This window comes from Ovis canadensis, chromosome X (genome assembly GCF_042477335.2).
Source record: "Ovis canadensis isolate MfBH-ARS-UI-01 breed Bighorn chromosome X, ARS-UI_OviCan_v2, whole genome shotgun sequence".
Taxonomy (NCBI): domain Eukaryota; kingdom Metazoa; phylum Chordata; class Mammalia; order Artiodactyla; family Bovidae; genus Ovis; species Ovis canadensis.
The window spans coordinates 30,433,333-30,442,222 of record NC_091727.1 but is presented as its reverse complement, the minus strand read 5'-3'; the positions used below and the strand labels follow the sequence as shown (position 1 = coordinate 30,442,222).

The 8,890-nt window shown below is 44.3% G+C and overlaps 1 non-coding gene across 1 annotated transcript; it reads left to right on the top strand.

Moving 5' to 3' along the window:
- Nucleotides 1-3,115: 3,115 nt before the first annotated feature.
- TRNAG-CCC (transfer RNA glycine (anticodon CCC)) lies at nt 3,116-3,187 on the top strand. The gene has a single exon. It is a non-coding gene; the product is annotated as a tRNA-Gly (tRNA).
- The last annotated feature ends 5,703 nt before the right edge of the window (nt 3,188-8,890 follow it).

The following is an 8,890-nucleotide window of genomic DNA, read 5'->3' as shown; positions in this document are numbered from 1 at the left end:
CAACAGGAGGAAGTGAAGATGACCTCATCTTACCAAACATGGTCTCCTAAGAACGGATGCTGTTGCAGGCAGGTTGATGTCCCTGTGGTACCATGCAAGATCCCAATTCAAAGTTAAAAATTTTTTTTGCTTCTCTTTTCTTCTACATGACTTTTTTTAAAACAAATCTATTTATTTTTGATGGAAGGATAATATCTTTACAATATTGTATTACCTTCTGCCCCACATCAATGTGAATCAGCCATAGGTATACTATATGCCCCCTCTCTCTTGAAACTCTCTCCCACCTCCCACCCCATCCCACACCTCTGAAGCTGTCAGACCCTTGGCTTTGAGCTCCCTGAGTTATAAAACTAATTCCCACTGGTTATCTATTTTCCATATGGTAATATGTTCCGCTCTCAATCTGCCCCTCCATCTCCTTCCCCCACTGTGTCCATGAGTGTGTTCTCTATGTCTGCAAATCCAGGCTGCCCTGCAAATAGATTCATCAGTACCATCTTTCTGGATTCCATATATATATATATGCATTAATATATGATACTGGCTTTGCTCTTCTGATTTAATTCACTCTGCACCAAAAAAAAAAAAAAAAAAACCCACCTAGGAATAAAATTACCAAATGAGCCAACAGTAACACTACGGAGCATATATCCTGAGGAAACACCTGAAAAAGACACTGGGACTCAAATGTTCACTGCAGTACTATTTACAATAGACAGGACATGGAAGTAACCAAGGTCTATATTTGACTCATGACAAGGTCAAAAGTTCTCCCTCTGCTGACCACTCCCTTAGCTGACCACTCCTTAGCCAACAGTGGGGACCGAAATGTATTCCTGAGGTCTGCCACAGATGATGAAAGGGAGGATTTGGTCTGAATGATGTGGTATGGAACATCCCCACAGCCCCCGAGGTTCTCACCATGACTCCTTGCAAATCTGAAACCCTCCCTTGCCAACCTGAGGCTGCCCCCTTTGACTTGGTTGCTCACTTCCCTGAGATGTCCCAGGAAGTGTCATGTCAAACGCCTGATTCTCCCAGGCCTGACAACAGGGCTGGCGCTTTATGCGGCCCCGTTTCTTACGGAACTGGCCCCCATCCTCACTCAGCGTCACAACCATGAATCATGTTGGGGACTAGCTCCCTTTGTTGAACTGGTTTTATTCTGTTAGAGCAAGGCTCTCACTCCCCCAAACCAGCTCCAGTGGACACCAGGGGGCACCACAGCTGGCCAGCTCTACCCCGGGCCTCCTAGCGCCCAGTACAGGGGAGTCACTGTGTGGCCCCCTTGCGGTGTCGAAGTCTGCTCATCAGCCCTCAGAGCTGTTACCTAGGTCCTAGACCTCCTCCGGGGTAGAATCCGGGCCTACCCCCACAGACCAACGCCTTAGCCTGAGACACTCTAGACCACATTCAGCCGATAGCACTGAAGGGCCCACAAGAGCCATATCACAGGGGTGGGATGTGGATGGGTCACTTTTATTACTGGGAGGGTTGGGAAGTCCCTTCAGCTCCATTTAGGTCCTCACCTTGGTTCCGGACGAGTCCTGGACACTAAGTCTCCGCCAAACGGTCGCTGCGGCTACCCGTCGAGCTTCTCGCCTTCGAAGCGGAAGTGGAGGGGAGCTGCGTAAGGTCCTACGTGAGGTCGCACAGGGACGACGGCAAGGGCAGCGTGCTACGGGAACCCCGGTAGCTCAATATTCATCCGTCCCTGGATTCTCTCTCAGGGTCCTCCGGGTGCAGTTTATCAGAGCCCTGAACGCCTCCATCTAAGAACCCAAGTCCTACACCCCCAAACAAAGCCCTCGCCTTCCCAAGTCCCTAGTAGAGGGAATCAGGGCACTGCTCTGAGAATCTCTGCTTGTCAGGAGGGGAGCCACTCTGTAAGCCTCCCTCTCTGGGGAGAGATCCTCTCATTAGCACTGATCCTCCTCACCTTAAGTCCAGTTATGGTCAAGATGACACCCCTCTGCAGATCTGGGGCCCTATCCCGCTAGAGAAGGCCATGCCCTCCCTGAGACCACACAGGTGGAATGAGGGGACCACTCAGAAGTAGGTCCTCTAGGTCTCTCAGAGCTAAGAATTTACAGAATGCTGTTTGGCTCCCTCTCCAGGGGTCCCTTCTAACACTCAGCATTGTCATCTGAGGTCCTGCTTGGGCTCAGGTTCATCCACCCACAAAACTAGGCTGATCCTATTAGACAGAGGCCTCACCTCAATGAGAATTTCCAGACTGAAATCAACCTGCCATCTGTGCCCTGAGCTTCCTGGGGACCACAGCGACAGATTTTCCAGGGCCTCCTTTGATGCAGTGTGTGCTACTGTGAGTCCACTTTCACGTCCTCACATTGACATGTGACGAACCCTGTAACTCCACTCTCTGCTTTATGGAGCAGCTTGTCTTACATCAAGGTCCTAGTCTCCTTGAGAATTCCAAGTTGGAAGTCAGGGTGACCCTCGTGATCGTAGTCTATAAGGGCCTCCGAAAACAGGCAGTGGGGATGCAACTCGAGTCCTTCTGGATTCCTCTTGCTCAGCATCCTCACTACATCTACCACAGCCTGGGACTGCTCCTTCTACTGATGTAAGATACCTCTTTGGGTGACCACTATAATCAGGAGTCCCTGTCTCTGCAGCCCCCTTTCGTGGAGTTCCGATATCAGCTTCTGTCACTTGATTAAAGGCTTCCTGGGAAATGCGTATTCCTACAAACACTTGAGCAGTTATCCTCTAGCAAATCTTGGAGAAAATGGGTCTCAGTCCCTAAAGTGATGTAAGATTAGGAAAATGCAGCAGAAATCAAGGAACTCAGGACAGATGTTATGCTGTCAGACAAAAAGAACTCATATATTCCTTCTCTTCAGCTAGATTTTGGGTGTGTGCTTAGTTGCTTAGTCATGTCCTACTCTCTACAACCCCATGGACTGTAGCCTGACAGGCTCCTCTGTCCATGGGAATTCTCCAGGCAAGAATCCTGGAGTGAGTTGCTCCCCTCCAGGGGATGTACCAAACCCAGGAATCAAACCCAGGACTCCCACATTGCTGGTGATTCTTTACTTTCTGAGCCACCAGGTTTAGGGTAGTTCTAAAATCTTTACTTTCAGGACCCTCCTGTTGGTCGAGTGGTTAAGACTCTGTACTCCCAATGCAGGGGGCCCAGGTTCGATCCCTGGTCAGGTAACTGGATCCCACATACCAGAACTAAGAGTTCATGTGCCACAACTAACACTTTCACATGCCACAACTAAAGAGCCTGCGTGTGGCAACAAAGATCCTGAGTGGCACAGCTAAGACTCAGAGCAGCCAAAAATAAATACTTTTAATTAAAAAATTAAGCATTTACTTTCTACATAGGATAGCACCTGATAATCTTGTAAGCCCTTGATGACTTGAGGGTGTCTGAATTTGCACCTACAGATGACCATATGGTTACAGAGCATTATCTATTTCTCTCCTTTTTCTCTATAATTATTTTGGTTATGTGTTATGTGGCAATATTGATGGTAAGAGAGTTTTGGGGGAGAGTGGATACATGTATATGTAAGGGTGAATCCCTTCCCTGTTCATCTGAAACTGTCACAATATTGTTAATCGGTTACCCCCAAGCAAAAAATAAAAGTTCAAATTATAAAAGACAAAACTGTGCTTCCAGTGCAAGGGGTATGAGTTCAATCCCTGGCTGTGCAATTAAGATCCCATGTTTCAAGGGGCGTTCCTAAGACTGCGGAGGAATAGGACGAGGAGACCACTTTCTCCCCCACAAATTCATTGACAGAACATTTGAATGCTGAGCAAAAGGAGGAAGGACAGAATATAAAAGACAAAAAGAGAGACAAAAGAGGTAGGGACGGAGATCCGTCCCAGGAAGGGAGTCTTAAAAAAGAGAGAAGTTTCTGAACACCAGGAAACACTCTCACTGGCGGGTCTGTGGCGAGCCTAGGAATCTCACAGGGCAACATAACTGGGAGGAAAAATAAATAAATACATAAATAATGAAAACCCACAGATTAAGTGCCTAACGGCAACTCCCAGCAGAGCAACAGCCCAGACACTTGCATCTGCCACTAGAAAGCAGAGGCTGGGAGGCGTGGGCTGCATTGCTTAGGATAAGGACCCTGGGCCTGAATGCCCTGAAGGAACTAACTTGAGATAGCAACCCAGACTGTAGGATAGCTATCCTGGGAAAAGCCCTAACCTAAGACACTGCCAGGCCCGTTCACAGAGCAAAAGACTGAGCAGAGCTAGCTGGCTGTGGACTGGCCCATTCCCTGCTGCAGACAGACAGGCGAGGACAGCCAGAGATCAGCTTCCCAGAAGAGACACATGGCACACCTGTGAATACGTGCCCATTGTACACCCAGAAAACCGAGCGGCTGGGACTGGGGAGGCGGTAAGATTCAGCCTCCAACTCAGGGCGACTGTGCTCGCCAAGCACCTGGTCACCTGAGCTGCTCAGACCTGGGCCGGGCACAAAACGCAGGCCCAACCAAGTCTGCGCCTTTGTGGAGTACCCAAGAACCTGAACCTGAGAGGCTTAGACCTGGGAAGTGCACGCAACCCAGGCCCCACCTCAGACAGTTCCCAGCAGAGCAACCTAGAGCCTGAGCAGTGTAGACTGGGAAAGCACACACGCTGTGAGTGGGGGCAAACCCGGTGTGGCCGAGACACTGCGAGCACTCCCTGCAAACATCTGCTTGCAGTGTTCCTCCCTCCCCACAGCACGACTGAACAAGTGAGCCTAAATAGTGACCACCACCGCCCGCTTGTGTCTTGTGGAAATTAGACACTGAAGAGACCAGCAAACAGAAGAAGCTAAATTAAACAGAGGGGACTGTTTTGGAAGTGAGAGGTGCAACAGATTAAAACCCTGTAGTTAGCACTGACTACATAGGCAGGGGCCTTTAGATCTTGAGAAGTATAAGCTGGATCAAGGAACTATCTGAAAATGAACTGACTCCACACTGTCCACAACAGCTGGACAGAAAGTCCTAGATATATTTTCACTATTATAATTTTTCAATTAATTGAAAAAATTTTTAAGTCCTCAATTACTCCTTTAATTTTCATTTTTATAACCTACAATTACCTTGCAAAAAGACCTTCTTTTTAAAACAAACTTCACATATATGTATTTTTTATAATTTTTCTGACTTTGTTTTGTTTTTTAAATATTTTAGTTTTGAGACTCTAACTTCTACTCTAGATTTTTAATCTTGGCTTTTTGGTATTTGTTATCAATTTTGTACCTTTAAGAACCCAATCTTCAGAACCCATTTTTACTTAGAAGCGAGATTACTGGCTTGACTGCTCTCTCCACCTTTGGACTCTCCTTTTTCTCTACCAGGTCACCTCTATCTCCCCTCTCCGCCTTTCCTTCTCTATCCAACTAGGTGAATCTCTTTGTGTGTTCCAGGCTGTGGAGAACAATTAGAGAGCTGATTACTGGCTGGATCTGTCTCTCTCAGTTTGATTCCCCATTTTATCCTCCTGGCCACCTCTGTCTCCTTCCTCCCTCTTCTCTTTTCTGCGTAACTCCATGAACCTCTCTGAGTGTTGCAGACTGTGAAGAGAACAAAGGGAAGTGATTACTGGCTAGCTTGCTCTCTCCCCTTTCTCTTCTCCTCCTGGTCACCTCTATCTCCTCCTCCCTCTTCTCTTTTCCATGTAACTCTGTGTACCTCTCCAGGTGTCCCTCACTGTGGAAAAACTTTTCATCATTAACCTAGATGTTTTATCATTGGTGCCATATAGATGGAGAAGTCTTGAGGCTACTGTAAGAATAAGACTGAAAACCAGAGGCAGGAGGCTTAAATCCAAAGCCTGAGAACACCAGAGAACTCCTGACTCCAGGGAACATTAATCGATAGGAGCTCATCAAAAGCCTCCATAACTACACTGAAACCGAGCACCACCCAAGGGCCAACAATTCCAGAGCAAGACATAGCATGCTAATTCTCCAGCAGCACACGAACATAGCCCTGAGCTTCAATATACAGGCTGCCCAAAGTCACACTAAACCCAGAGATATCTCAAAACTCACTACTGGACACTTCATTGCACTCCAGAGAGAAGAAATCCAGCTCCACCCACCAGAACACCAACACAAGCTTCCCTAACCAGGAAACCTTGACAAGCCACCCATCCAACCCCACCCACAGAGAGGAACCTCCACAATAAAGAGGAACCACAAACTGCCAGAATATAGAAAGGCCACCCCAAACACAGCAATATAAACAAGATGAAAAAGCAGAGAAATACTCAGCAGGTAAAGGAACAGGATGAATGCCCACCAAACCAAACAAAATAGGAAGAGATAGAGAATCTCCCTAATAAAGAATTCTGAGTAATGATAGTGATAATGATCCAAGAGTTTGAAAACAAATGCAGTTACAGATAAATAGACTGGAGACAAGGATTGAGAAGATGCAAGTAATGTTTAACAAGGACATAGAAGAAATTTTTTAAAAAAAGGAGCCAATATATGATGCAAAATGCAATAAATGAGATAAAAAACACTCCAGGGAACCAGCAGTAGAATAACAGAAACAGAAGATAGGATAAGTGAGGTAGAAGATAGAATGGTAGAAATAAACGAAACAGAGAGACACAAAGAAAAAAGAATGAAAAGAAATAGGGACAACCTCAGAGACCTCTAGGACAATGTTAAATGCCCCAACATTCGAATCATAAGTGTCCCACAAGAAGAAGACAAAAGGAGAGACCACAAGAAAATACTTGAGGAGAAAATAGTGGAAAACTTCCCTAAAATGGGGAAGGAAATACTCATCCATGTCCAAGAAAGCCAGAGAGTCCCAAACAGGATAAACCCAAGGCAAAACACCCCAAGACACATATTAATCACATAAAGATCAAACCCAAAGAATAAATATTAAAAGCAGTAAGGGAAAAACAACAAATAAACACACTAGGGGATTCCCATTAAGGATAACAACTGATCTTTCAAGAGAAACTCTTTAGGCCAGAAGGGAATGGCAGGACATACTTAAAGTGATGCAAGTGAGAAACCTACAGCCCGGATTACTGTACCCAGCAAGGATATCATTCAAATATGAAGGAGAAATCAAAAGCTTTACAGACAAGCAAAAGCTGAGAGAATTAAGCACCGCCAAATCAGCTCTCCAACAAATGCTAAAGGATCTTCTCTAGGCAGGAAACACAGAACAGGTGTATGAACTCGAACCCAAAACAATAAAGTAAATGGCAATGGGATCATACTTATCAGCAATTACCCTAAATGTAAATGGGTTGAATGCCCCAACCAAAAGACAAAGACTGGCTGAATGAATACAAAAACAAGACCCCTATATATGTTGTCTACAAGAGGCCCACCTCGAAACAAGGGACACATACAGACTGAAAGTGAAGGGCTGGAAAAAGATATTCCACACAAATAGAGACCAAAAGAAAGCAGGAGTAGCAATACTCATATCAGATAAAATAGACTAAAATAAAGGCTGTGAAAAGACATAAAGAAGGTCACTATATAATGATCAAAGGATCAATCCAAGAAGAAGATATAACAATTATAAATATATATGCACCCAACATAGGAGCACCACAATATGTAAGACAAATGCTAACAAGTATGAAAGGGGAAATTAACAATAACACAGTAATACTGGGAGACTTTAATACCCCACTCGCACCTATGGATAGATCAACTAAATAGAAAATTAACAAGGAAACACAAACTTTAAAGGATACAATAGACCAGTTAGACCGGATTGATATCTATAGGACATTTCACCCCAAAACAATGAATTTCACCTTTTTCTCAAGTGCACTTGGAACACTTCTCCAGGATAGATCACATACTGGGCCATAAATCTAGCCTTAGTAAATTCAAAAAAAATTGAAATAATTCCAAGCATGTTTTCTGACCACAATATGATAAGATTAGATGTCAATTACAGGGGGAAAAAAAACTATTAAAACTTCCAACATATGGAGACTGAACAACACGCAGCTGAATAACCAAAAAATCTCAGAAGAAATCAAAATATGCATAGAAATGAATGAAAATGAAAACACAACAACCCCAAACCTATGAAGTGAAGTGGCTCAGTCATGTCCCATGGACTGTAGCCCATGGGATTCTCCAGGCAAGAGTACTGAAGTGGGTTGCCACCATTTCCTTCTCCAGGGGATCTTCCTGACCCAGGGATCGAACCTGGGTCTCCCACATTCCAGGCAGACGCTTTAATCTCTGAGCCACCAAGGACCCCAAAACCTATGGGACACTGCAAAAGCAGTGCTAAGGGGAAGGTTCACAGCAATACAGGCTTACCTCAAGAAACAAGAAAAAAGTCAAATAACCTAACTCTACACCTAAAGCAACTAGAAAAGGAAGAAATGAAGAACCGCATGGTTAGTAGAAGGGAAGAAATCTTTAAAATTGGGGCACTAATAAATGCTAAAGAAACAAAAGAGACCATAGCAAAAATCAACAAAGCCAAAAGCTGGTTCTTTGAGAGGATAAATAAAATGGACAAACCATTAGCCAGTCTCATCAAGAAACAAAGGAAAAAAATCAAATCTACATAATTAGATATGAAAATGGAAACAAATATAATATTGTAAAGTACTTAACTTCCAATTAAAATGAATAAATTTATTTTAAAAAAAGAAATGAAAATGTAGAGATCACAACAGAGAACACAGAAATACAAAGGATCAAAAGAGACTACTATCAACAACTATATGCCAATAAAATGGACAACTTGGAAGAAATGGACAAATTCTTAGAAAAGGACAACTTTCCAAAACTGAACCAGGAAGGAATAGAAAATCTTAATAGACCCATCACAAGCATGAAAAATGAAACTGTAATCAGAAATCTTCCCGCAAACAAAAGCCCAGGACC